This window comes from Anomaloglossus baeobatrachus, chromosome 3, assembly GCF_048569485.1.
Source record: "Anomaloglossus baeobatrachus isolate aAnoBae1 chromosome 3, aAnoBae1.hap1, whole genome shotgun sequence".
Lineage (NCBI taxonomy): Eukaryota > Metazoa > Chordata > Amphibia > Anura > Aromobatidae > Anomaloglossus > Anomaloglossus baeobatrachus.
Genome location: NC_134355.1, coordinates 24,429,688 through 24,457,174, shown reverse-complemented (window position 1 = coordinate 24,457,174; position 27,487 = coordinate 24,429,688). Strand labels below are relative to the sequence as shown.

General features: G+C 54.5%; 1 protein-coding gene across 1 annotated transcript in view; it reads left to right on the top strand.

Annotated features, from left to right (window-relative positions):
- Positions 1 to 27,487, top strand: part of STUM (stum, mechanosensory transduction mediator homolog) — a 90,210-nt gene that overhangs the window by 967 nt on the left and 61,756 nt on the right. The window lies entirely within an intron of this gene.

Sequence of the window (27,487 nt, the reverse complement as noted above, 5' to 3'; positions counted from 1 at the left end):
TAAAGTCTGATATAACTGATACATAGCAGCACAATGACAGCATGACATGTCCATACATTGTAGCACAGGGATAGCATGACATTATCCATACATTGTAGCACAGGGATAGCATGACATTATCCATACATTGTAGCACAGGGATAGCATGACATTATCCATACATTGTAGCACAGGGATGCTGTTATGTGATGGATACAATGTATCACTGAGAGTTTGTGGCTCCCCGATAGACACATCGTTCATACAATGTAGGATACTATCTGGCACATTGTATCACACCCATATTCTAAATACACAATATAATGTAACAATGATTTATCTAATACTTTATATCAGTAGATTATATTGTATTTCACTCACACTGTATTAGGTTGTTACATGTGAGCTCTCTCTTATCACTGATGCAATGTTCTTTTATATCATTCATAGCAATCTTATCGCCCAGATTACAACAAAGTAACCACAAATCATAAGACTCTGCTGCAATTGTTAGAAATACAGCCAGGACAGCCTGCAGACATGACAGCTTCCTCCAGGGATGCACTTACTACAGCATGAGGACCGAGGATTACTATTACTGATACCATGTAATAGAACGAAATTCTGATATTACTCATGTGGAACAGCATCAATGTCACACTGATACAATGTCACACACTGATACAATGTCACACTGATATAATGTCACACACTGATACAATGTCACACACTGATACAATGTCACACACTGATACAATGTCACACACTGATACAATGTCACACTGATACAATGTCACACACTGATACAATGTCACACACTGATACAATGTCACACTGATACAATGTCACACACTGATACAATGTCACACTGATACAATGTCACACTGATACAATGTCACACACTGATACAATGTCACACTGATACAATGTCACACACTGATACAATGTCACACTGATACAATGTCACACACTGATACAATGTCACACTGATATAATGTCACACTGATACAATGTCACACTGATACAATGTCACACACTGATACAATGTCACACACTGATACAATGTCACACTGATACAATGTCACACACTGATACAATGTCACACTGATACAATGTCACACTGATACAATGTCACACTGATACAATGTCACATACTGATACAATGTCACACTGATACAATGTCTCACACTGATACAATGTCACACACTGATACAATGTCACACTGATATAATGTCACACACTGATACAATGTCTCACACTGATACAATGTCACACACTGATACAATGTCACACACTGATACAATGTCACACACTGATACAATGTCACACACTGATACAATGTCACACTGATACAATGTCACACACTGAGTTGTTACTGAGAACTAGCAGGTCAGAAGCTCAAATGGGCGTGAGTTGTGTACAGAGTATAATGGAAGTCAATGAGGAGCTTGAACATTTTTATGGGAAATCTTCCAGAAAAATGCTCAAGTTCCCCATTCGACCATCCAACCTGCTAGTTTTCAGTACTGAGCACACAAGTACTGAGCACCCGAGCATGGTAGCGCCCGCTCATCACTAGTTACCAGTACAGAGCACCCGAGCATGGTAGTGCCCGCTCATCACTAGTTACGAGTACTGAGCACCCGAGCATGGTAGTGCCCGCTCATCACTAGTTACGAGTACTGAGCACCCGAGCATGGTAGTGCCCGCTCATCACTAGTTACGAGTACTGAGCACCCGAGCATGGTAGCGCCCGCTCATCACTAGTTACCAGTACAGAGCACCCGAGCATGGTAGTGCCCGCTCATCACTAGTTACGAGTACTGAGCACCCGAGCATGGTAGTGCCCACTCATCACTAGTTACGAGTACAGAGCACCCGAGCATGGTAGTGCCCGCTCATCACTAGTTACCAGTACTGAGCACCTGAGCATGGTAGTGCCCGCTCATCACTAGTTACCAGTACTGAGCACCTGAGCATGGTAGTGCCTGCTCATCACTAGTTACCAGTACTGAGCACCTGAGCATGGTAGTGCCCGCTCATCACTAGTTACCAGTACTGAGCACCTGAGCATGGTAGTGCCCGCTCATCACTAGTTACCAGTACTGAGCACCCGAGCATGGTAGTGCCCACTCATCACTAGTTAACAGTACTGAGCACCCGAGCATGGTAGTGCCCGCTCATCACTAGTTACCAGTACTGAGCACCCGAGCATGGTAGTGCCCGCTCATCACTAGTTACGAGTACAGAGCACCCGAGCATGGTAGTGCCCGCTCATCACTAGTTACCAGTACAGAGCACCCGAGCATGGTAGTGCCCGCTCATCACTAGTTACGAGTACTGAGCACCCGAGCATGGTAGTGCCCGCTCATCACTAGTTACAAGTACTGAGCACCCGAGCATGGTAGTGCCCGCTCATCACTAGTTACAAGTACTGAGCACCCGAGCATGGTAGTGCCCGCTCATCACTAGTTATGAGTACTGAGCACCCGAGCATGGTAGTGTCCGCTCATCACTAGTTACTAGTACTGAGCACCCGAGCATGGTAGTGCTCACTCATCACTAGTTATGAGTACTGAGCACCCGAGCATGGTAGTGTCCGCTCATCACTAGTTACTAGTACTGAGCACCCGAGCATGGTAGTGCCCGCTCATCACTAGTTACCAGTACTGAGCACCCGAGCATGGTAGTGCCCGCTCATCACTAGTTACTAGTACTGAGCACCCGAGCATGGTAGTGCCCGCTCATCCCTAATTGTAACACACCGATACTGATATTTAGTAACTGAAGGAGAATAATAAGACATTAATCATTTGGAAAAAATATTTGGAATTGCCAGAGGATCCAGGAGATGATGTGTTAAATAGTTTTCCGCTTTGTGAAGCGCATTAATAATACCGTATTCCTCCGCTCTGACAAGCACAACTATTGAGCGGAGCATTTACTAATGAGCTCCCGATCTGAGGGGACGGAGGGACTTTACCCCTGATTAATGGCCGCGTCCCGGACATACTCACCTCATTACACCTGACAGGAGATCAGCGGCGCGGCCTTCACTTATTGATGCTGAACATGTAATGGGCCGGGATTATCTATATGGATGAAGTGTCTGCGCCGCTGCTGTGTGTGAGGCATAATGTATACACAATGGAGCCGCACACAGCGGGATACCGCGGCGCCGCCCGCCACATCTGTCTATAAATGGTATTATTACTGCGACCTGTGGATTTCATAGAATTTGTAAGAGCAGGATCCTTATATGACTCGAGGGTGAACCGCGCGGAGGAAACTGGGGCACGGCCCCTTTAACATTCCTATGAATTCTACTATGGCTGTTCATAAAGGCACAGGTAACATTGCAAATTTGTACTTTACTCCTTATTAAAAATCCTCTCTGTTCCCAAAAACGGGGGGACCTCTAATTTTATAGTGTATTACTTGTTGCTAAGGTTACCAACCGCCTCTGCATTCTGTCAGCGGTGGCCAGTCTGGAGCACCCGACAGGGCCTTGGGGAGTGCTAGTCGCCGGGCCGGTGAAGGGTCAGGGGATGTCATGGGTGGTCCTGCCCGGCTTCATGACCCCGAGGTGTCCACAAAAAGGGGATGGATGGAAGGATGAGGGCGAAGGGATTGAGGATGTTGGGTGTAGTTGTCTCGTGACGCCACCTGTGGAGCGCGGCCAGGGATTAGCCGCCGCTGCGGGTGCGGTCCTCTGGGGCAGATGGTGTCGCAGCTTGGATGGTTTGGCTCCCCACAGGCTCCCCACAGGTAGAGCCAGGCCCCAGGGAGGATGATGGTGGTGGTAGTGACCAATGGCGCCGGAGTGCGGGGTGCCGGCAATGAAGGGCTGACTCAGTGGTTGCGGTTCAAGGTCTTTTACTCACAGTCCAGTTGTCACCCTTGGAGTGCCGGTCTCGCCGTGGTGGGGGCCAGCCGATTCCGGGTAATTCATAGGTCACCTACGGTGTTCCCACTGTGAGTCCTTTCTATTCGGGGTCCCTCCAATCCCGTGTGTGGAATATGGAACGGGCTGTGGGTGTTCCCTGCACTCTCCGCAGACCCTGGAATCCCCTGTAGCTGTAGAGAGCCCGGGCTGAGCTGCCTAATCCAAGCCACGGGTCTTGTGGTGCTCCCAGAAGTGCAAAGGTGATGCCTGGACAAAGGTCCCGATTGTGTTCCTCACCCCAAGCTGTGCCCGGGGTCAACTTTCTAAGTGTGAAGATGCTCCTTCCTTTTCCCCAAGTGGTGCCCACCCCCCAGGTGGTTGTCCTAGTGACCGGGAAAGTCCCATGCCTCGTTATGGCCACCTCCCTACTACCCCAGGCCAACCCTAGTGGGAAAGCACCTAACTGTGTGTGGTTTGTGAATGTGAGAAACACCAGCGATTAACCTCTTCCTTACCCGGTATGAGTACTGCACCTTAAGTGAGATGCAGTACCCTGTGGCGACTGAAGCCTCAGGGGCACCACATGTCCCCTAGGCAAGGAGCACTGCACTTATAAGCTGTTTAATATAGAGCTTGTAAATGCTGCTCTGAAGCTGTCTGGATGCTAGATACAGCCACCGTCAGTGCTGCAGGGGGGAAGCTTCTTCTGCAGAAAATAACAATATTCTTCGTGCACAGAACGACTTTATAATTTTTCTGAGTGCATGGAAGTGCGGTCGAGTGCAGCACAACACTTTTTTAAACACACGGCTGTGCCGCCAGGGCTCCATTGCAAAGTCCTTAAATGGGTGGGTGGCTCCAGCAGGTGGGTGGCCCCAATGGGGGTGGGCCCAGCGTTCCCAGTAAGCGAGTGGGTGGTCCCAGAGGGTGAATGGCCCCAGTAGGTGGTTGCGTGGTCCCAGTGGGTGAGTGGCCTCAGTGGGCGGGTGGGTGGCCCCAGCAAGTGGGTGGCCCCAATAGTGGGAGTGGGCCCAGCATTCCCAGTAAGCGGGTGGCATCAGTAGGCGAGTGGGTGGTCCCAGAGGGTGGATAACCCCAGTAGGCAGGTGGGTGGCCCCAGTAAGTGGGTGGGTGGTCCCAGTGGTTGGGTGGGTAACCCCAGGAGGTGGGTGGCCCCAGCAAGGGTGAGTCAAGCATGTGGGTGGGTTGCCCCAGTAAGCGAGTGGGTGGCCACAGTAGACAAGTCAGTGGTCCAAGTGGGTGGATGCCCCCAGAAGGCGGGTGGGTGGCCCCAGTAGGCGGGTTGGTGGTACAAGTGGGTGGGTAGCCTCAACGGGGGTGAGCCAAAGGGGTGGGTGGTTGGCCCCAGTAGGCAAGTCAGTGGTCCAAGTGGGTGGATAGCCCAAGAAAGCGGGTGGGTTGCCCCAGTAGGCAGGTGGGTGGTCCCAGTGGGTGGGTGACTCTGATAGGGATGGGCTCAGTGGGTGGGTGGCTCCAGTGGGGGTGGTGCCAGTAGGTGGGTCGGTGGCCCCAGTGGATGAGTGGCTCCAATGGGGGTGAGCCCAATGGCTGGGTGGCCCCAGTGGGTGGGTGGCCCCAGTGGTCAGATAGATCATATGTTTTAATGTTGTAAACAACTATTTAAAATAAATGTGCAAGTTTCATCTCTAACTTCCCCGTCCTTAGAGTGATCAACAACTTCTTAAACATTAAAGTTCCATAGATGAAAAAAACAAACAAAGGAAGAAAACACACCTCCCCCTCTGGACCGCTGCGTGTTGCTCATTCGCAGCCGATTATCAGGATACAGGCGTCCCGGGAGCGCTCACTCCCAATAGTTGTGCAGTGTATTGAGCCCTTACTAACTACTAAGCCCCAAGGAACATATATGATGGACAGTACATGTAGATGGTTGGAGGAGGGAGCAGGGGTTATTTTTCCCTCTCTCTCATGGAGATGGACATTACCTACTTAAAAACTGCTTTTAATTAAATCTTCCTTTGCCATAATAAATTAGATCGGGCATGCTGAGACCAGTAGTGCCATGAATGTAGATGTATAGGGAGGCATCAGTGCACAGGTTGCCTTTTGCAGCCCTTCTGGCTGAGCAGATTGCATATTTCTCGGTGGTTAGTGACATTTGCAGCTGGCACAGAGCAGACGTCGGTTGGGGAATCAGCGCACGCCATGACATGTGTCAGGGAAGAGGCTCTTTACTGGGTAGTGATCTGTGCTCTTCTACCGCCTGGTATTAATGGTTGAGAATTTAAGGAAGCAAAGAAAGCGCGGTATATTGTGATTGTAAATGGTCACTATCTTTACAACAAAATTTCCATAGATTACCAAAGAGAATATCACAAACTTTGTCAGAATACGTTACTTCTTTATCCACTTATGAGCCACTTCTCTTTCCTGCTGTTTTCAAAACTAATTCATTCTGAAAAACAGTAAAAATCCGACCTTAGACCCACAAACTTAAATGTATTTTTGGGTATTTTAGGTGATGTACCAAGACAAAGTAGCAAGTATTTGTGAGGTATATAGGTTTTCTAATTATTTGAGAAAATATCAGTCACTTAGTAAGTAAATCGCATCCACCTGTATGTAATATATTCTCAATATAACTACAGCTGTTCTGTGGAGGCCTCCGAGGATCGTTTGAGAACTTTAGGGATTAAACCACATCATGGGTACCGAGGAACACACCGGCAAGGTCAGGGATAAAGGTGTGCAGAGCAGTAAAGGAGGGTTAGGTTATAAAAAAATAGTCCAAGTTTTGAACATCTCACAGAACACGGTTAAAAGCATCATTCAAAAATGGAAGGAGGACAGAACAAAGGCAAACCTACCGAAACATGGACGGCCACCAAATCTGACATCCCAAGGAAGACAGCACTAATTAGAGAGGCAGCCAAGAGGCCCAGGATCACTCTGGAGGAGCCTCAGAAATCACCCCTCAGGAGGAGAATCTGCCTACAGGACAACTATTAGTCGTATACTCCACAAATGTGGCCTTTATGTTATGGAAAAATGGCAAAAAGACAGACATTTTTGAAAGCGAAGTCCCATTTGTAGTTTGCAAAATATCATGAAGGGGATTTTGCAACTGGAAAATTCCTGGAGGGGAGATATGTATCACTGAGGTTGTTAGCCTCAGTGATGTGATCCTGTAAGATTCTCCAACATGTTAGATGTTGAGAGGGGTAATAGGCCATGATAAGTGCTGGGTGTCATAATTCAGGACTGGCCCAGACACCGCTGAGCCAGCGCTGCCATGTGTGCGGTGTTCAGGGCATGGAAGGGGTAAACTTCTTGCAGCCTCATTCTGGGTTGTTGTCCAGCACCAGTAATAGTATCTACTTAGCAGCGCTCGTTCCTGGCTTCTGTGAGTCCCCGGTCTGTGCTGCCTTCCCATTGCCTCGTCCTGACCCTGTCCCCCAGCTCTATTCGTCCGTACCTCATTCCTGACTCCTGGACCATGTTTTTTTCCCTATCTCGTTTGTCTGCCTCTACCCCATCCCGTTCACCCTGACCCCAGTACGTTACCTGTCTGCCCGGCTCCTCACCTTGCTTTGTCTGTGACTTCGGCTCTGACGCTCCATCCTGCTTCATACATGATACCCCAGCTTTGACCCCTGGCTAGCCACCTGACCACTCTTTGCTTATTCCTATTGTGACCGGTATTGACTTCTTGCTGCTGACTCTGCTTATTGACTATTCTTCTGCCCTCTTGTGGCTGAATTGCTAACTGCACTGTGGAGAATTCTCTCTAGTCCCAGTGCATTCACTAGCATTTTTGTGACACTGTGTTTGGGAACAGGTAAAGAGTTGGGTGGGACGGCTGTTGACATATCTTCATCCTAGGTTGTGGTTTAGCGGGTAAAATTAACGCCATGTGCGCACTTTGCGTTCTATTCCGCAGCATGTAAGTCACTGCGTGTGCGTCTCAGAACGCAGCTGAAAAAGCTGTGTTCTGAGACGCATTCGGCAGAATGCAACGTGCGCATATTCCTGGAGAATTCATGCATTCTGGATGCTTGCTCTGCCATAGATGGAGTAGGAAAAGCATCCAGAACGTACATTTTTGACAGTGCGGTCCCACTCGGCTCTGCAGCATCCCCATAGACTTGCAGCAGAGCCAAGTGGGACCGCACTGTCAAAAAGAGCATGGCTGGCTGCGAGACAGAGCCGTGCGATCAGAATGAACTCGGATAAACTTCACCCGACTTCATTGTGATCGCACGGCTGTGTGCGTGTGCCGCGGCTTGATTTGCAGTCACACGTGAAGGACTCACCTGTTATCGCAAATCCCCTGAGTGACTGCAGTGAGCTGCGTGATCAGCTGTGCTTTCACTCAGGTTACTCGCGGCCACACTGCAGTTCTCCACCTGAGAGCGGTGGCCGCAGGTAACCTCAGTGACAGCACAGCTGATCGCACGACCCACTTCAGCTCTTGTCAACTTCTGATGTAGCAGAGCTGAAAGTGTCGTGGGACCTTGCATGGATTACATCGGACCTGGAGGTGTTTTTGAGGAGTTAATAAAGTGGTGAAAGAGGGTGTTTTTTTGTCTTTCATTACAAATAAAGGATTTTTTGGATGTGTGTGTTTATTTTCTTTAACTTACAGGTTCATCATGGAAGGTATCTCGGGGAGACGCCTGTCATAATTAACCTAGGACTTAGTGGCAGCTATGGGCTGCTGCCATTAACTCCTTATTACCCCGTTTGCCACCGCACCAGGGCAATTCTGGATGAGCCGGGTAGAGTCCCGGGGCTGTCGCATCTAATGTATGCGGCAATTCTGGGTGCCTGCTGGCTGATATTGTTAGGCAGGGGGGCTCCCCAAAACGTGGGGCTCCCCATCCTGAGAATACCAGCCTGCAGCCGTGTGGCTTTACCCTGGCTGGTATCTAAATGGGGGGTAACCGCACGTCGTTTTTTTAAAATTATTTATTTACTGCTCAATATAGACATGCCCACCGGCGGCTGTGATTGGTTGCAGTGAGACAGCTGTCACTCAGCGTGGGGGCGTGTCAGACTGCAACCAATCATAGGCGCCGGTGGGTGGAGGAAGCAGTGAATACTAGATGGATTAATGAGCGGCCGGCATTTTCAAAAGAGGAGAAGCCGTCGGAGCAGTGTGAACGCCGTGCAGCGCCGCGCCGGTGATCGTGGATTGGTGAGTATGAGAGAGGGGGGCGAGGGAGAGACCGACATGGACAGAGAGAGAGAGAGACATAGAGAGAGACCGACCGACAGACCGACCGACAGAGAGAGAATAGAGACCGACAGAGAGAGAGAGACCGAAAGACCTGCGTTTATTATGTCAAAAACACATGCAGATCGCTAGTTCGCTAGTAAAAAGCAAGTGAAACGCATTCTTTCTAGAAAAATATGCGTTCTGACATTTCACATTGACTTCAATGTTATTAAAACGCTGCCAAAATGGCAAAAACAATTGACATGCTGCTTCTTCAAACGCAGAGATTTTGACAAATTTTAAGCAACTAAAACGCTGCGTTTGTAAATGCATTGTGCGCACGAGAAAGCCATATTTCCCATAGACTTTGCCTGGAAATCAAAACGCATGCAATTTGGCATTAAAACGCTGCAGCTCAAAACGCTGCAGAAACACATGAAAAAATGCAACGTGTGCACACAGCCATACAGTTTGCAGGGGTCCCCGTACATCTGCTATAACCTTCCTTGTATCATGGAGAGAACCTTGCGGCCACCAAGGATCCGATTTTCACTGAAAAGCTTTTATAGCAGCCGCGGACTTTCATTAGCAATCGCCTGAATAGTAAATTTGTTGAGAATTCTGAGCTGATTAGTTGCGCATTAAATCTTTATGCTGATCTGAGCGTCTTTTTGCTGGAAGAGGACTAAAAAAAAAAAAGATATTTGTTATCACGGCGTCTGTAAAAGTCCGATCTATCAAAATATAAATTCATTATCCTGCCGAGAAAACATCAAAAGGAGGAAATCAAATCCAAAAGCAAGAATGGCAGTGTTTTGGAGTGTCCGCACCTCCCTAACAATGCAAGACAAAAACAATCAAAAATATCAGTAAATCCATAGTTACTATCAATCATTGCTTGCCCACAATTCTCCAGCCTCCACTGATATCACTGACAGCGCCTCCATACGATCACACCATGTTCCAAATTATTATGCAAATGATATTTTTCTCTGATTTTCCTAAATGGCCGGTGCAGATGACCGTCAGTCTAATAAGTCATCACCCGTTACAGTAAACATGGAATTTTAGTGAAGAAACCTCCCGATGAGAACAGTAGAATCTTCCTGTTCCAAATTATTAGGCACAGCAGCTGTTTACTAGGCACCCGGGGGAGATGTTGCGCAGAAGACTATATTACTTACCGGTAATGGGATTTTCCTGAGTCCACGACAGCACCCACGAGAGAGGGATCCGCCCCCTTCAGGACAGGAAACCTACAGATAAAAAAGGGGCAGTCCCCCTCCCTCATCAGTTGGTTGCAGAGAACCGGGAGAGGAACCGCCAAGGAATGAATATACAAAATAGACAACTCCCCGGACACCAAAAAAGGTGAAAAAACAAACCAGAAAGGGCAGGGGTGTAAAAGGTGCTGTCGTGGACTCAGGAAAATCCCATTACCGGTAAGTAATATAGTCTTTTCCTTTCGTCACGACAGCACCCACGAGAGACTTAGAGAGATTACACTCAGAGGGTGGGAAAAAAACAGCGCGAAGGGCCAAGCCACCAACGGAAGACAGGTGAAGAACAGAGGCCAGCCGGCAGAGCCCGAAAATGCGTACGGAGAAGACCAGGGCGCAGCCGTACAATACCAGCGATGGAGACACCGGCCAGAACCACCCAACGCTCAGAAGAAGGAACCGACACCGAGGAGGCCAGAGGAACTCGCCGCACCGCAGGCGATGGGGAACAGCATCCCACAGCCATCGGGACAAGGGACGGCACGCCAAGCGAGGACCACAGTCGGAATCCTGAAAGACAAGAACAAAGAACAAAGACCAACCTCCCCCGCCAAGGGGCCGACCGAGCGACAGAGGCGAGGACAGAGCCCCACGAAACGAAGGAACGGAGAAAATAACCCGCGCGGGAAGAACCCAAGACACCTCGCGCAGCAGGAGAACAACCGGGACCGGAACGCCCCAAGGAGGGAAGGACCAACGGACAGTGTCGGACAGGCACAAACACGCCCAGGAGAGGCAAGGGCGACCAAGATACAGAGGAACAGGCACAGCACCGTGCTGGACGAGGAGGAGAAGAGACCCAGAGGAGAAGCAGGAAGCCCGAGGCGCCAGGCCAGGCGGAAGGTCAGGGAGGCGCAAGACCGCAGAGGCACAAGGCAGGAGCGCCGTAAGGAGCAAGCACCAAAGTGCAAGACCCAGAGACGCAGGAGGAGAACACAGGCCCACACGACCAGGAGGGACCGAGGCACAGAGGCCCCGAGGCACAGAAGCACAGGCGCAGGATGCACAGAGCCCAAGAGGCACAGAGTCCAAGAGGCACAGAGCCCAAGAGGCACAAAGCCCAAGAGGCACAGAGCCCAAGAGGCACAGAGCCCAAGAGGCACAGAGGCACAGAGCCCAAGAGGCACAGAGCCCAAGAGGCACCGAGACCAAGAGGCACAGGGTCCAAGAGGCACAGGGTCCAAGAGGCACAGAGTCCAAGAGGCACAGGGTCCAAGAGGCCCAGAGGCCAAGAGGCCCAGAGGCCCCGAGGCCCAGAGGCCCAGAGACCCAGAGGCAGAGAGGCGAAGAGGCACAGAGGCGAAAGGCATAGAGGCCAAGAGGCACAGAGGCACGGATGCCAAGAAGGAAGAGGCATCGAGGCACAAGGGCCAAGAGGCCCAGAGGCCCAGAGGCACAGAGGCCAAGAGGCACAGACGCACAAGGGCCAAGACGACAAAGACCAAGCGGCACAGAGGCCAAGAGGCACAGAAGCCCCGAGGCACAGAAGCCCAGAGGCACAGAAGCCCAGAGGCACAGAAGCCCAGAGGCCACGAAGTCCCGAAGCAGGAGACACAGAGGCCCAGAGGCACATAGGACAAGAGGCACAGAGGCCAAGAGGCACAGAGTCCAAGAGGCACAGAGGCCAAGAGGCACAGAGGCCAAGAGGCACCGAGGCCAAGAGGTACAGAGGCCAAGAGGCACCGAGGGCAGGAGACACAGAGGCCCGAGGCCAGGAGGCCCAGAAGCAGGGGGTCCGGAGGCACAGAGGCACGGGGCCCCGAGGTCCAAGGACGGGAAGGCCAGGAAGCCACAGAGGCCCAGAAGCCACAAAGGCCAGAAAAAGCCAGGGGGCCCAGAGACCGGGAAGGCCGGAGGCCAGGAGGCAAGGAAGCACAGAGGCCAGGAGGCCACAGAGGCAGGCGGCCAGGAGCACAAGGCACATAGGCCCGAGGCCAGGAGGCACTGAGGACAGGAGGCACCGAGGCCAGGAGGCACCGAGGCCAGGAGGCACCGAGGCCAAGGCAGAGAAGCCCGAAGCCAGGAGGCACAGAGGCCCGAGGCTAGGAGGAACAGAGGCCCAAGGCCAGGAGGCACAGAGGCCCAAGGCCAAGAGGCACCGAGGGACAGAGGCACGTGGACAGGAAGCACGAGGCCAAGAAGCACGAGACCCAGAGCACGAGGCCAGGAAGCACGAAACCAAGGAGCACGAGACCAGGAGGTACCGAGGACCGAGGCCCTGAACACAGAAGTCCGGAGGCCCCGAGGCCACACAGGCGCAGAGGCTACACAGGCGCAGAGGCCACACAGGCGCAGAGGCCACACAGGCGCAGAAGGCCACACAGGCGCAGAAGGCCACACAGGCGCAGAAGGCCACACAGGCTCAGGAGGCCACACAGGCTCAGGAGGCCACACAGGCTCAGGAGGCCACACGGGCGCAGAAGGCCACACGGGCGCAGAAGGCCACACGGGCGCAGAAGGCCACACGGGCGTAGAAGGCCACACAGGCGCAGAAGGCCACACAGGCGCAGAAGGCCACACAGGCGCAGAAGGCCACACAGGCGCAGAAGGCCACACAGGCGCACAGGTCACACAGGCGCACAGGCCATACAGGCGCACAGGCCACACAGGCGCACAGGCCACACAGGCGTACAGGCCACACAGGCGCATAGGCCACACAGGCGCAGAGGCCACACAGGCGCAGAGGCCACACAGGCGCAGAGGCCACACCGACGCAGAGGCCACACAGGCGCAGAGGCCACACAGGCGCAGAGGCCACCCAGGCGCAGAGACCACACAGGCACAGCGGCAACACAGGCGCAGAGGCCAACAGGCGCAGAGGCCAACAGGCGCAGAGGCCAAACAGGCGCTGAGGCCAAACAGGTGCAGCAGCCAACAGGCGCAGCGGCCAACAGGCACGGAGCGAACAGGCACCGAGGCCAGACAGGCACAGAGGCCAACAGGCACAGACGCCAACAGGCACAGAGGCCAACAGGCACAGAGGCCAACAGGTACAGAGGCCAAACAGGCACAGAGGCCAACAGGCACAGAGGCCAAACAAGCACCGAGGCCAACAGGCACAGGGGTCAAACAGGCACAGAGGCCAAACAGGCACAGAGGCCAACAGGCACAGAGGCCAACCAGGCACAGAGGCCAACCGGCACCGAGGCAAACAGGCACCGAGGCAAATAGGCACCACCGAGGCAAACAGGCACCACCGAGGCAAACAGGCACCACCGAGGCAAACAGGCACCACCGAGGCAAACAGGCACCACCGAGGTAAACAGGCACCACCGAGGCAAACACGCACCGAGGCAAACAGGCACCCGAGGCAAACAGGCACCCGAGGCAAACAGGCACCCGAGGCAAACAGGCACCCGAGGCAAACAGGCACCCGAGTCAAACAGGCACCCGAGGCAAACAGGTACCGCAAACAGGCACCGAAGCAAACAGGCCCTGAGACAAACAGGCAGAAGGGCCAAGAAGCCAGGAGGCCCCGAGGCCACAAAAGCCAGGAGGCCAGGTGGCCACAGAAGGCAGGAGGTCCGGAGGCCACAGAAGCCAGGAGGCCATGAGGGCACAGAAGCCAGGAGGCCACAGAAGCCAGGATGTCAGGAGGCCACAGAAGCCAGGAGGCCCGGAGGCCACAGAAGCCAGGAGGCCCGAGGCCACAGAAGCCAGGAGGCCCGAGGCCACAGAAGCCAGGAGGCCCGAGGCCACAGAAGCCAGGAGGCCCGAGGCCACAGAAGCCAGGAGGCCCGAGGCCACAGAAGCCAGGAGGCCCGAGGCCACAGAAGCCAGGAGGCCACCAGAAGGCCACAGAAGCCAGGAGGCCACCAGAAGGCCACAGAAGCCAGGAGGCCACCAGAAGGCCACAGAAGCCAGGAGGCCCGAGGCCACAGAAGCCAGGAGGCCACCAGAAGGCAAGAGGTCCGGAGGCCACACAGGCCCGGAGGCCACAGAGGCCAGGGCCAGGACACAGAGGCCAGGAGGACACCGGAACCAGGAGGCCACATAGGCCAGGCGGCCACAGGGGCCAGGACCACAGGGCCAAGGTCCACCGAGGCCAGGAGGCCATAGGAGTCAGGAGGACACAGGGGCCCAGGAGCTCAGAGGCAGGAGGCACAGAGGCCACCGAGTACAGACCCAGAGGGCACCCCGGCGCACACCCCAGGGCAGACACCACCAGGACGCCGGCCACAGCACAGCAGGAGGGACGCCGCCGGCAGACGGACTGACCGAGAAGGGGAGCAATCCCCGGACAGAAGGGCAGGGGGAAGGGCTGGCAGAGATCGACAGCCGAGCCCCCCCCTGAACCGCAAAAGCAGGAGCACAGCGTTTGGGACACCGACGCTGGACGCAGCAGGCCCAGCGCATAGGCCACACAGGCGGTGAAGACGCAGGCACGCGTCAGGGAGAGGCACTGGCCCGACCGCCATGTACTCACCCGCACCGCAGCGACCGGCCCGGATGGAGGGGACCACGGGCTTCACTAGGAACCTTCCCGGCCGCTCCCCCGGAAGAGCTCCTGTATTACATCTGGGTCACTGCAGCAGGGAAGCGTGCACCTTCGACGCGGCAGGGCCCCCCCTGCCGCGCACACGTCTGGGAGAAGCACACCCTGCTGCAGGCGTCATATCTCCCGGAGGCAAAGCCGGGCAGGAGAAAGAGGACGAGGTGCACCGGAGGACGGAGTCCACGAGGGGAGCTCCACCGACCGTGCTTCCGGATCCAGAGCTCCGCCGTTCCCTAGGAGACCGCACGGACTCAACAGGACCCAGGCACTGCAGGTTCCTCTCCATGCAGGACATGAAACCAACTGATGAGGGAGGGGGACTGCCCCTTTTTTATCTGTAGGTTTCCTGTCCTGAAGGGGGCGGATCCCTCTCTCGTGGGTGCTGTCGTGACGAAAGGAAAACAGGTGTTAACCCCTCCGTGGGCAGGGATGATGGCCCCGGGACCCGATTGATGTGATATGTCGATGCTGGGCGGTGCAGGGCGATGCGTGGCCCGAGGGCACAGTTGTACTCACTATTACAGATGCACAAGAGTCTCTGGTAAACCAAGATGATGGTGGTCGGTGCCCGCAGCCGTCTGCGTCTGGTCCCCCACTCGGGTTGGTGGTCTCCGCCTTTCTCCTGCACCTTCTTTGTAGCTGTGGACAGCCCGTGCTTCAGCAACGGGAGTCCGCTCCCTGGCGTTGTGTGTGTCGGGAGAGCCCGTCTGCCCGCAGACGCTGGCCCATGGGATCTCTTTGCCTGGGCGGTGGCTTTTTATCCCCCTCGGTGGGCTGTTGTCTTCAGTCGGGACTTGGGTGGGAAAGGACCTAAAGTCCAGACCTCAATCAGTTAATTAACTGGGTCCAATGGTTTCTGGACCGAGTTTCAGGGTCTGAGTACCCCCCTTTTGTACTCCGGTTTCCAGTCGGTTCCCCGGTTCAGTACCGGCGGGCCACTAGCCTGCCCTGGTCCCTTACAATTCCACCGAGCCGTCTTCCCGGCTCCTGCAGGCTGAGGCCACCGTCTGCCTCCTAGCCAGAGGTGACTGGGCTCCGACCCAGACACCTGGTGTCAGACTGTGGCAGACCTGGGCACAGGTCTGCCTCTGCACTTGAACTTCACCACTCCACTGTCAAAACTGATCTGCTTGTTTTTCCTGCCTCAAGACTTGTCAACTCCTCGGTGGGCGTGTCCAACTGCCTGGGCACGCCCCCTGGTGTGTCCATCAAACCCTGAGGGAGGTGACTAGGGTTTTAAGGGTGGCTGCTGACACCTTTTTAGGGGAAGGGTGTTATGCAAGGGCCTACCTGTGACTACCTGGCTAGTCCAGGGCGTCACATGTACATACTAAACCTCCTAACAGGCCAACTTACATGTAACATAGGAACCCTTCTTTGATATCACCTTTACAATTCTTGCATTCATTGAACTTGTGAGTTTTTGGAGAGTTTCTGCTTGAATTTCTTTGCATGATGTCAGAATTGCCTCCCAGAGATGCTGTTTTGATGTGAACCGCCTCCCACCCTCATAGATCTTTTTCTTGATGACTCTCTAAAGGTTCTCTATAGGGTTGAGGTCAGGGGAAGATGGTGGCCACACCATGAGTTTATCTCCTTTTATGCCCATAGCAGCCAATGACACAGAGGTATTCTTTTCAGCATGAGATGGGCATTGTCAGGCATGAAGGTGATTTTGCTCCTGAAGGCACGTTTCTGCTTTTTGTACCATGGAAGAAAATTGTCAGTCAGAAACTCTATATACTTTGCAGAGGTCATTTTCACACATTCAGGAACCTTAAAGGGGCCTACCAGATGTCTCCCCATGATTTCGGCCCAATAACATAACTCCTCCACCTCTTTGCTGACGTTGCAGCCTTGTTGGGACATGGTAGCCATCCACCAACCATCTCCTACTCTATCCATCTGGACTATCCAGGGTTGCTCCACACTCATCAGTAAACAAGACTGTTTCAAAATTAGTCGTCATGTATGTTGGGGCCCCCTGCAACCGTTTCTGCTTGTGAGCACTGGTTAGGGGTGGCCAAATAGTAGGTTTATGCACCACAGCAAGCCTCTGAAGGACCCTACACCTTGAGATTTGAGGGACTCCAGAGGCTCCAGCAGCTTCAGATATCTGTTTGCTGGTTTGTAAGGGCTTTGTAGCAGCTGCTCTCTTAATCTGATGGAGTTGCCTGGCAGAAACCTTCCTCATTCTGCCTTTATCTGCACCAACACGTATGTGCTCAGAATCAGCCACAAATCTCTTCACAGTACGATGATCACGCTTAAGTTTTTATGAAATATCTAATGTTTTCTTCCTTTGTCCAAAGCATTGCACTATTTGATGCTTTTCGGCAGCAGAAAGATCCTTTTTCTTTCCCATGTTACTTGAAAACTGTGGCTGCTTAATATTGGGGAACATCCAGTTTTCCTTTTATTGGGCCTCACCTGGAAAACTGATTATTACAAGGATCTGAGGCTGATTTCAGTGATCCAAAGAACCCTGAGACACAAAACCATCAATGAGCTTCATTATTAATCGCGAGGACACTTAAATCCAATCTGCATAATAATTTGGAACATGGTGTAGACTCCCGACTCTGTCCCCAGACTTTGCGATGTCGCTCCATGCTAGAGTCACTGAGAAGGAGACTGAATCCACAGTTAAAAAACCTAAAACCCCGAAAAGCCCCGTGCCCAGACCGGCTACCAGCCTCTTATTATAAAAAATGCCTTCCCTCCCTCAAACCCCATATTCTTATATTCGGTAATGAGTTGTTAGAGGGTAAGGCAATGCCCCCGGAGTTCCTTCTGACCCACATAATGGTCATCCCAAAACCAAAAAAAGGACCCTCTTCAGGTTAAAGGGAACCTGTCACCAGATTTGGTGACTATAAGCTGCGGCCACCACCACTGGGCTTTTATAGACAGTATTCTAACATGCCGTATATAAGAGCGCAGGCCGCTGTGTAGAACATAAGAATCACTTTATAATACTCACCTAAGGGGGCAGTGCGGTGCAGACTGGTCGGATGGGTATCTACGGGTTCGGCGCCTCCCCTTTTGGCCATCTTTGTCCTTCTTCTTCGAAGCCTGGGTGCATGATGCTTCCTGCGTCATCCACACTACCCAGCATTGAAGTCCTGCGCAGGCGCACTACAACACTTTGATCTGCACTGCTCAGAGCAGATCAAAGTGCGCCTGCGCAGGACCTCAATACTGGCTAGACTGTATGACGCAGGACGCATCATGCACCCAGTGTTTAAAATGGTCCCTTAGTCTGGTTCAGCAGGCTACACAATCATGGAGAAGACTGCTGACTTTACAGATGTCCAGAAGGCAGTCTGTGTGTAATGACTCTATAGAATATATATAGGAATAGATCCCTCTGTGTGTAATGACTCTATATAATATATAGGAACAGATCCCTCTGTGTGTAATGACTCTATATGATATATAGGAACAGATCCCTCTGTGTGTAATGACTATAATATATAGGAATAGATCCCTCTGTGTGTAATGACTCTATAGAATATATAGGAATAGATCCCTCTGTGTGTAATGACTATATAATATATAGGAATAGATCCCTCTGTGTGTAATGACTATATAATATATAGGAATAGATCCCTCTGTGTGTAATGACTCTATATAATATATAGGAATAGATCCCTCTGTGTGTAATGACTATATAATATATAGGAATAGATCCCTCTGTGTGTAATGACTCTATATGATATATAGGAATAGATCTCTCTGTGTGTAATGACTATATAATATATAGGAATGGATCCCTCTGTGTGTAATGACTCTATATAATATATAGGAATAGATCCCTCTGTGTGTAATGACTCTATATGATATATAGGAATAGATCTCTCTGTGTGTAATGACTATATAATATATAGGAATAGATCCCTCTGTGTGTAATGACTCTATATAATATATAGGAATAGATCCCTCTGTGTGTAATGACTCTATATAATATATAGGAATAGATCCCTCTGTGTGTAATGACTATATAATATATAGGAATAGATCCCTCTGTGTGTAATGACTCTATATGATATATAGGAATAGATCTCTCTGTGTGTAATGACTATATAATATATAGGAATGGATCCCTCTGTGTGTAATGACTCTATAGAATATATAGGAATAGATTCCTGTGTGTAATGCCTCTATATAATATATAGGAATAGATCCCTCTGTGTGTAATGACTCTATAGAATATATAGGAATAGATCCCTCTGTGTGTAATGACTCTATATAATATATAGGAATAGATCCCTCTGTGTGCAATGACTCTATAGAATATATAGGAATAGATCCCTCTGTGTGTAATGACTCTATATAATATATAGGAATAGATCCCTTTGTGTGTAATGACTATATAATATATAGGAATAGATCCCTCTGTGTGTAATGACTCTATATAATATATAGGAATAGATTCCTCTGTGTGTAATGACTCTATATAATATATAGGAATAGATCCCTCTGTGTGTAATGACTCTATATAATATATAGGAATAGATCCCTCTGTGTGTAATGACTCTATATAATATATAGGAATAGATCCCTCTGTGTGTAATGACTCTATATAATATACAGGAATAGATCCCTCTGTGTGTAATGACTCTATATAATATATAGGAACAGATCCCTCAGTGTGTAATGACTCTATATAATATATAGGAATAGATCCCTCTGTGTGTAATGACTCTATATAATATATAGAAATAGATCCCTCTGTGTGTATTGACTATATAATATATAGGATAGATCCCTCTGTGTGTAATGACTCTATATGATATATAGGAATAGATCTCTCTGTGTGTAATGACTATATAATATATAGGAATGGATCCCTCTGTGTGTAATGACTCTATAGAATATATAGGAATAGATTCCTGTGTGTAATGCCTCTATATAATATATAGGAATAGATCCTCTGTGTGTAATGACTCTATAGAATATATAGGAATAGATCCCTCTGTGTGTAATGACTCTATATAATATATAGGAATAGATCCCTCTGTGTGCAATGACTCTATAGAATATATAGGAATAGATCCCTCTGTGTGTAATGACTCTATATAATATATAGGAATAGATCCCTTTGTGTGTAATGACTATATAATATATAGGAATAGATCCCTCTGTGTGTAATGACTCTATATAATATATAGGAATAGATTCCTCTGTGTGTAATGACTCTATATAATATATAGGAATAGATCCCTCTGTGTGTAATGACTCTATATAATATATAGGAATAGATCCCTCTGTGTGTAATGACTCTATATAATATATAGGAATAGATCCCTCTGTGTGTAATGACTCTATATAATATACAGGAATAGATCCCTCTGTGTGTAATGACTCTATATAATATATAGGAACAGATCCCTCAGTGTGTAATGACTCTATATAATATATAGGAATAGATCCCTCTGTGTGTAATGACTCTATATAATATATAGAAATAGATCCCTCTGTGTGTAATGACCCTATATAATATATAGGAATAGATCCTCTGTGTGTAATGACTCTATATAATATATAGGAATAGATCCCTCTGTGTGTAATGACTCTATATAATATATAGGAATAGATTCCTCTGTGTGTAATGACTCTATATAATATATAGGAATAGATTCCTCTGTGTGTAATGACTCTATATAATATAGGCGTTCCACATTTTGTATTGAATTACGGAAATAAATTAACTCTTTGATGATATTCTAATTAATTGTGATGCACTTGTATATTGTATAATTATTTTTTGACAAGTTTGTTAAATAAAAAAAAGTTGTGCCTCTTGGAAAAAGGGAAGGATAAACATGAATGCAAAAATGAAAAATCACACTAATTGCAGACAATGTGCACCCAATCGATTCCGCCCTGGTGCCCCCATAAATGGTGGGATCAGGAGAATGGAGTCTGGCAGCGCCCGTGTTTCTCTGGTCACATTTAAGTCCCCACACACGTTTTTTGTTCCTTTACACTTTCCCGTCCGCCGTCAGCCGCTGGAAATCTCCATTCGGATTGTTTGCGACAAGGGAGCGCAGCCGTTCACTTCCAGCGGAGACTCTGTGAGAACGATAGCAGGAGGAAAGTGAGAATGTAATCTGTTCAGACGGAGACGCAAAGTTCCTATTTATTCATTATTTACTGGATTTTCTCTGTGAAAGTATGGAGAAATATCTACAGGAAAAGCATCCTATCCTATCATGTAAAGGGAACGTCCGAGAGACAAAGGGAAACAACAGTAATCACCTTAAATCCAGAGCAGATGCTGCTGCCCCCTTCCCCCCAACAGTCTCAGGCTGGCCAGTATGATTACTGCACAGGTGTGCCTTAGGCTGGACAGTATGATTACTGCACAGGTGTGCCTTAGGCTGGACAGTATGATTACAGGTGTGCCTTAGGCTGGACAGTATGATTACTGCACAGGTGTGCCTTAGGCTGGACAGTATGATTATTGCACAGGTGTGCCTTAGGCTGGACAATATGATTATTGCATAGGTGTGCCTTAGGCTGGCCAGTATGATTATTGCACAGGTGCGCCTTAGGCTGGCCAGTATGATTATTGCACAGGTGCACCTTAGGCTGCCACAATAAAAGGCCACTCTGAGATGTGCAGTTTTACAGTATTGCGGAGGTCCGAAAACTAGTCAGTGTCCGGTGTGACCCCCATTTGCCTAACACAGTGCAGCTCATCTCCTGCGAGTTGATCAGGCTGGTGATTGCAGCCTGTGTAATGTTGCTCCACTCTTCTTCAATGGCTGCGGAGTTACTGGATATTGGCAGGAACCTGAACACGCTGTGATATACCCAGAGCCCCGAACATGATGAATGGATGTCATGGCTGGTGCGTATTCCGGCCATGCAGATTAGGGCCTTTTGTTATGGATCCAGATGAGCAGATCTATAAATGGTGGCTGGGTAGGAGGTAGGGGGTAGGGGGTAGGAGGTAGGGGGTAGGGGGTAGGAGGTAGGGGGTAGGAGGTAGGGGGTAGGAGGTAGGGGGTAGGAGGTAGGGGGTAGGAGGTAGGGGGTAGGGGGTAGGGGGTAGGGGGTAGGAGGTAGGGGGTAGGAGGTAGGGGGTAGGAGGTAGGGGGTAGGGGGTAGGAGGTAGGGGGTAGGGGGTAGGAGGTAGGGGGTAGGGGGTAGGGGGTAGGGGGTAGGAGGTAGGGGGTAGGGGGTAGGAGGTAGGGGGGTAGGGGGTAGGAGGTAGGGGGTAGGAGGTAGGGGGTAGGGGGTAGGAGGTAGGGGGTAGGAGGTAGGGGGTAGGGGGTAGGAGGTAGGGGGTAGGGGGTAGGAGGTAGGGGGTAGGGGGTAGGAGGTAGGGGGTAGGGGGTAGGAGGTAGGGGGTAGGAGGTAGGGGGTAGGAGGCCTCTTCTGTCTTTTTTATATAATGGTGCACAAACTATTGAGAATCCTGCAGTGACTGAGAAGTACCGTGCCGGAGCGGGAGGGCGCGGAGTAATGACGGACACGGCTCCAATGCACCAGTGGGGACGCAGATTCCCCCCACGCTCCCCCAGTATGAGGCTCACAGTCCTGGACATTGCACCACGGCCTTCTGTGTTCTGTAATGATGTATTGTAGTGCGGCCTCATTGTCAGGGCTCAGGTGCCGGCTCCTTACACTTCCACATCACAGTGTCTGGAACACTCTCCTCTGTTGCTCCAGGAATCAGGGGATGATGGTTTCCTTCCAGAAGCTTCAGAAGATCTATATCTAACCAAGTCAGGGCCTACATCTACATTGTAGCCTCTTCTGCCCTCTCATCATTGTGGCCCTCCACCACATCACCTCTACCTGCAGGACACTGTGGCCCCTCCAGGGCAGTCTAGCCCCTCTCTACAGGCCGCTCCCTCCAGGCTGGGCACACAGGCCACTCCCTCCAGGCTGGGCACACAGGCCGCTCCCTCCAGGCAGGGCACACAGGCCACTCCCTCCAGGCTGGGCACACAGGCCGCTCCCTCCAGGCAGGGCACACAGGCCACTCCCTCCAGGCAGGGCACACAGGCCACTCCCTCCAGGCTGGGCACACAGGCCGCTCCCTCCAGGCTGGGCACACAGGCCGCTCCCTCCAGGCTGGGCACACAGGCCGCTCCCTCCAGGCTGGGCACACAGGCCGCTCCCTCCAGGCTGGGCACACAGGCCGCTCCCTCCAGGCTGGGCACACAGGCCGCTCCCTCCAGGCTGGGCACACAGGCCGCTCCCTCCAGGCTGGGCACACAGGCCGCTCCCTCCAGGCAGGGCACACAGGCCGCTCCCTCCAGGCAGGGCACACAGGCCACTCCCTCCAGGCTGGGCACACAGGCCGCTCCCTCCAGGCTGGACACACAGGCCGCTCCCTCCAGGCTGGGCACACAGGACGCTCCCTCCAGGCTGGGCACACAGGCCGCTGCCTCCAGGCTGGGCACACAGGCCACTCCCTCCAGGCTGGGCACACAGGCCGCTCCCTCCAGGCTGGGCACACAGGCCACTCCCTCCAGGCTGGGCACACAGGACGCTCCCTCCAGGCTGGGCACACAGGCCGCTGCCTCCAGGCTGGGCACACAGGCCGCTCCCTCCAGGCTGGGCACACAGGCCGCTCCCTCCAGGCTGGGCACACAGGCCACTCCCTCCAGGCTGGGCACACAGGCCACTCCCTCCAGGCAGGGCACACAGGCCGCTCCCTCCAGGCAGGACAAACAGGCCGCTCCCTCCAGGCTGGACACACAGGCCGCTCCCTCCAGGCAGGGCACACAGGCCACTCCCTCCAGGCTGGGCACACAGGCCGCTCCCTCCAGGCTGGACACACAGGCCGCTCCCTCCAGGCAGGACAAACAGGCCGCTCCCTCCAGGCTGGACACACAGGCCGCTCCCTCCAGGCAGGGCACACAGGCCACTCCCTCCAGGCTGGGCACACAGGCCGCTCCCTCCAGGCTGGACACACAGGCCGCTCCCTCCAGGCTGGGCACAGAGGCCGCTCCCTCCAGGCTGGGCACACAGGCCGCTCCCTCCAGGCTGGGCACACAGGCCTCTCCCTCCAGGCTGGGCACACAGGCCGCTCCCTCCAGGCTGGGCACACAGGCCGCTCCCTCCAGGCTGGGCACACAGGCCGCTCCCTCCAGGCCGCTCCCTCCAGGCTGGGCACACAGGCCGCTCCCTCCAGGCTGGACACACAGGCCGCTCCCTCCAGGCCGCTCCCTCCAGGCTGGGCACACAGGCCGCTCCCTCCAGGCTGGGCACACAGGCCGCTCCCTCCAGGCTGGGCACACAGGCCGCCCCCTCCAGGCTGGGCACAGAGGCCGCTCCCTCCAGGCTGGGCACACAGGCCGCTCCCTCCAGGCTGGGCACACAGGCCGCTCCCTCCAGGCTGGGCACACAGGCCGCTCCCTCCAGGCTGGGCACACAGGCCGCTCCCTCCAGGCTGGGCACACAGGCCGCTCCCTCCAGGCTGGGCACACAGGCCGCTCCCTCCAGGCTGGGCACACAGGCCGCTCCCTCCAGGCTGGGCACACAGGCCGCTCCCTCCAGGCTGGGCACACAGGCCGCTCCCTCCAGGCTTGACACAGGCCGCTCCCTCCAGGCTGGACACACAGGCCGCTCCCTCCAGGCTGGGCACACAGGCCGCTCCCTCCAGGCAGTGCACACAGGCCGCTCCCCTCCAGGCAGGGCACACAGGCCGCTCCCTCCAGGCAGTGCACACAGGCCGCTCCCTCCAGGCAGTGCACACAGGCCGCTCCCTCCAGGCTGGGCACACAGGCCGCTCTCTCCAGGCTGGGCACACAGGCCGCTCTCTCCAGGCTGGGCACACAGGCCGCTCCCTCCAGGCTGGGCACACAGGCCGCTCTCTCCAGGCTGGGCACACAGGCCGCTCTCTCCAGGCTGGACACACAGGCCGCTCCCTCCAGGCTGGGCACACAGGCCGCTCTCTCCAGGCTGGGCACACAGGCCGCTCCCTCCAGGCTGGGCACACAGGCCGCTCTCTCCAGGCAGGGCACACAGGCCGCTCCCTCCAGGCTGGGCACACAGGCCGCTCCCTCCAGGCTGGGCACACAGGCCGCTCTCTCCAGGCTGGGCACACAGGCCGCTCCTCTCCAGGCTGGGCACATAGGCCGCTCCCTCCAGGCTGGGCACACAGGCCGCTCCCTCCAGGCTGGGCACACAGGCCGCTCCCCTCCAGGCTGGGCACACAGGCCGCTCCCTCCAGGCTGGGCACACAGGCCGCTCCCTCCAGGCTTGACACAGGCCGCTCCCTCCAGGCTGGGCACACAGGCCGCTCCCTCCAGGCTGGGCACACAGGCCGCTCCCTCCAGGCTGGGCACACAGGCCGCTCCCTCCAGGCTGGGCACACAGGCCGCTCCCTCCAGGCTGGGCACACAGGCCGCTCCCTCCAGGCTGGGCACACAGGCCGCTCCCTCCAGGCTGGACACACAGGCCGCTCCCTCCAGGCAGGGCACACAGGCCGCTCCCTCCAGGCTGGGCACACAGGCCGCTCCCTCCAGGCTGGGCACACAGGCCGCTCCCTCCAGGCTGGGCACACAGGCCGCTCCCTCCAGGCTGGGCACACAGGCCGCTCCCTCAGGCTGGGCACACAGGCCTCTCCCTCCAGGCTGGGCACACAGGCCGCTCCCTCCAGGCTGGGCACACAGGCCGCTCCCTCCAGGCAGGGCACACAGGCCGCTCCCTCCAGGCTGGGCACACAGGCCGCTCCCTCCAGGCTGGGCACACAGGCCGCTCCCTCCAGGCAGGGCACACAGGCCGCTCCCTCCAGGCTGGGCACACAGGCCGCTCCCTCCAGGCAGGGCACACAGGCCGCTCCCTCCAGGCTGGGCACACAGGCCGCTCCTCCAGGCTGGGCACACAGGCCGCTCCCTCCAGGCAGGGCACACAGGCCGCTCCCTCCAGGCTGGGCACACAGGCCGCTCCCTCCAGGCTGGCACACAGGCCGCTCCCTCCAGGCAGGGCACACAGGCCGCTCCCTCCAGGCTGGGGCACACAGGCCGCTCCCTCCAGGCTGGACACACAGGCCGCTCCCTCCAGGCTGGGCACACAGGCCTCTCCCTCCAGGCTGGGCACACAGGCCGCTCCCTCCAGGCTGGGCACACAGGCCGCTCCCTCCAGGCTGGGCACACAGGCCGCTCCCTCCAGGCTGGGCACACAGGCCGCTCCCTCCAGGCTGGGCACACAGGCCGCTCCCTCCAGGCTGGGCACACAGGCCGCTCCCTCCAGGCAGGGCACACAGGCCGCTCCCTCCAGGCAGGGCACACAGGCCGCTCTCTCCAGGCTGGGCACACAGGCCGCTCCCTCCAGGCTGGGCACACAGGCCTCTCCCTCCAGGCAGGGCACACAGGCCGCTCCCTCCAGGCTGGGCACACAGGGCCGCTCCCTCCAGGCTGGGCACACAGGCCGCTCCCTCCAGGCTGGGCACACAGGCCGCTCCCTCCAGGCTGGGCACACAGGCCGCTCCCTCCAGGCAGGGCACACAGGCCTCTCCCTCCAGGCTGGGCACACAGGCCGCTCCCTCCAGCCAGGGCACACAGGCCGCTCCTCCAGGCTGGGCACACAGGCCGCTCCCTCCAGGCTGGGCACACAGGCCGCTCCCTCCAGGCAGGGCACACAGGCCTCTCCCTCCAGGCTGGGCACACAGGCCGCTCCCTCCAGGCTGGGCACACAGGCCGCTCCCTCCAGGCTGTGCCACACAGGCCGCTCCCTCCAGGCTGGGCACACAGGCCGCTCCCTCCAGGCTGTGCACACAGGCCGCTCCCTCCAGGCTGGGCACACAGGCCGCTCCCTCCAGGCTGGACACACAGGCCGCTCCCTCCAGGCTGGGCACACAGGCCGCTCCCTCCAGGCTGGGCACACAGGCCGCTCCCTCCAGGCTGGGCACACAGGCCGCTCCCTCCAGGCTGGACACACCGGCCGCTCCCTCCAGGCTGGACACACCGGCCGCTCCCTCCAGGCTGGGCACACCGGCCGCTCCCTCCAGGCTGGGCACACCGGCCGCTCCCTCCAGGCTGGGCACACAGGCCGCTCCCTCCAGGCTGGGCACACAGGCCGCTCCCTCCAGGCTGAGCACACAGGCCGCTCCCTCCAGGCTGAGCACACAGGCCGCTCCCTCCAGGCTGGGCACACAGGCCGCTCCCTCCAGGCTGGACACACCGGCCGCTCCCTCCAGGCTGGGCACACAGGCCGCTCCCTCCAGGCTGGGCACACAGGCCGCTCCCTCCAGGCTGGGCACACAGGCCGCTCCCTCCAGGCTGGGCACACAGGCCGCTCCCTCCAGGCTGGCACACAGGCCGCTCCCTCCAGGCTGGGCACACAGGCCGCTCCCTCCAGGGTGGGCACACAGGCCGCTCCCTCCAGGCTGGGCACACAGGCCGCTCCCTCCAGGCTGGGCACACAGGCCGCTCCCTCCAGGCTGGGGCACACAGGGCCGCTCCATCCAGGCTGGGCACACAGGCCGCTCCATCCAGGCTGGGCACACAGGCCGCTCCCTCCAGGGTGGGCACACAGGCCGCTCCCTCCAGGCAGGGCACACAGGCCGCTCCCTCCAGGGTGGGCACACAGGCCGCTCCCTCCAGGCTGGGCACACAGGCCGCTCCCTCCAGGCTGGGCACACAGGCCGCTCCCTCCAGGCTGGGCACACAGGCCGCTCC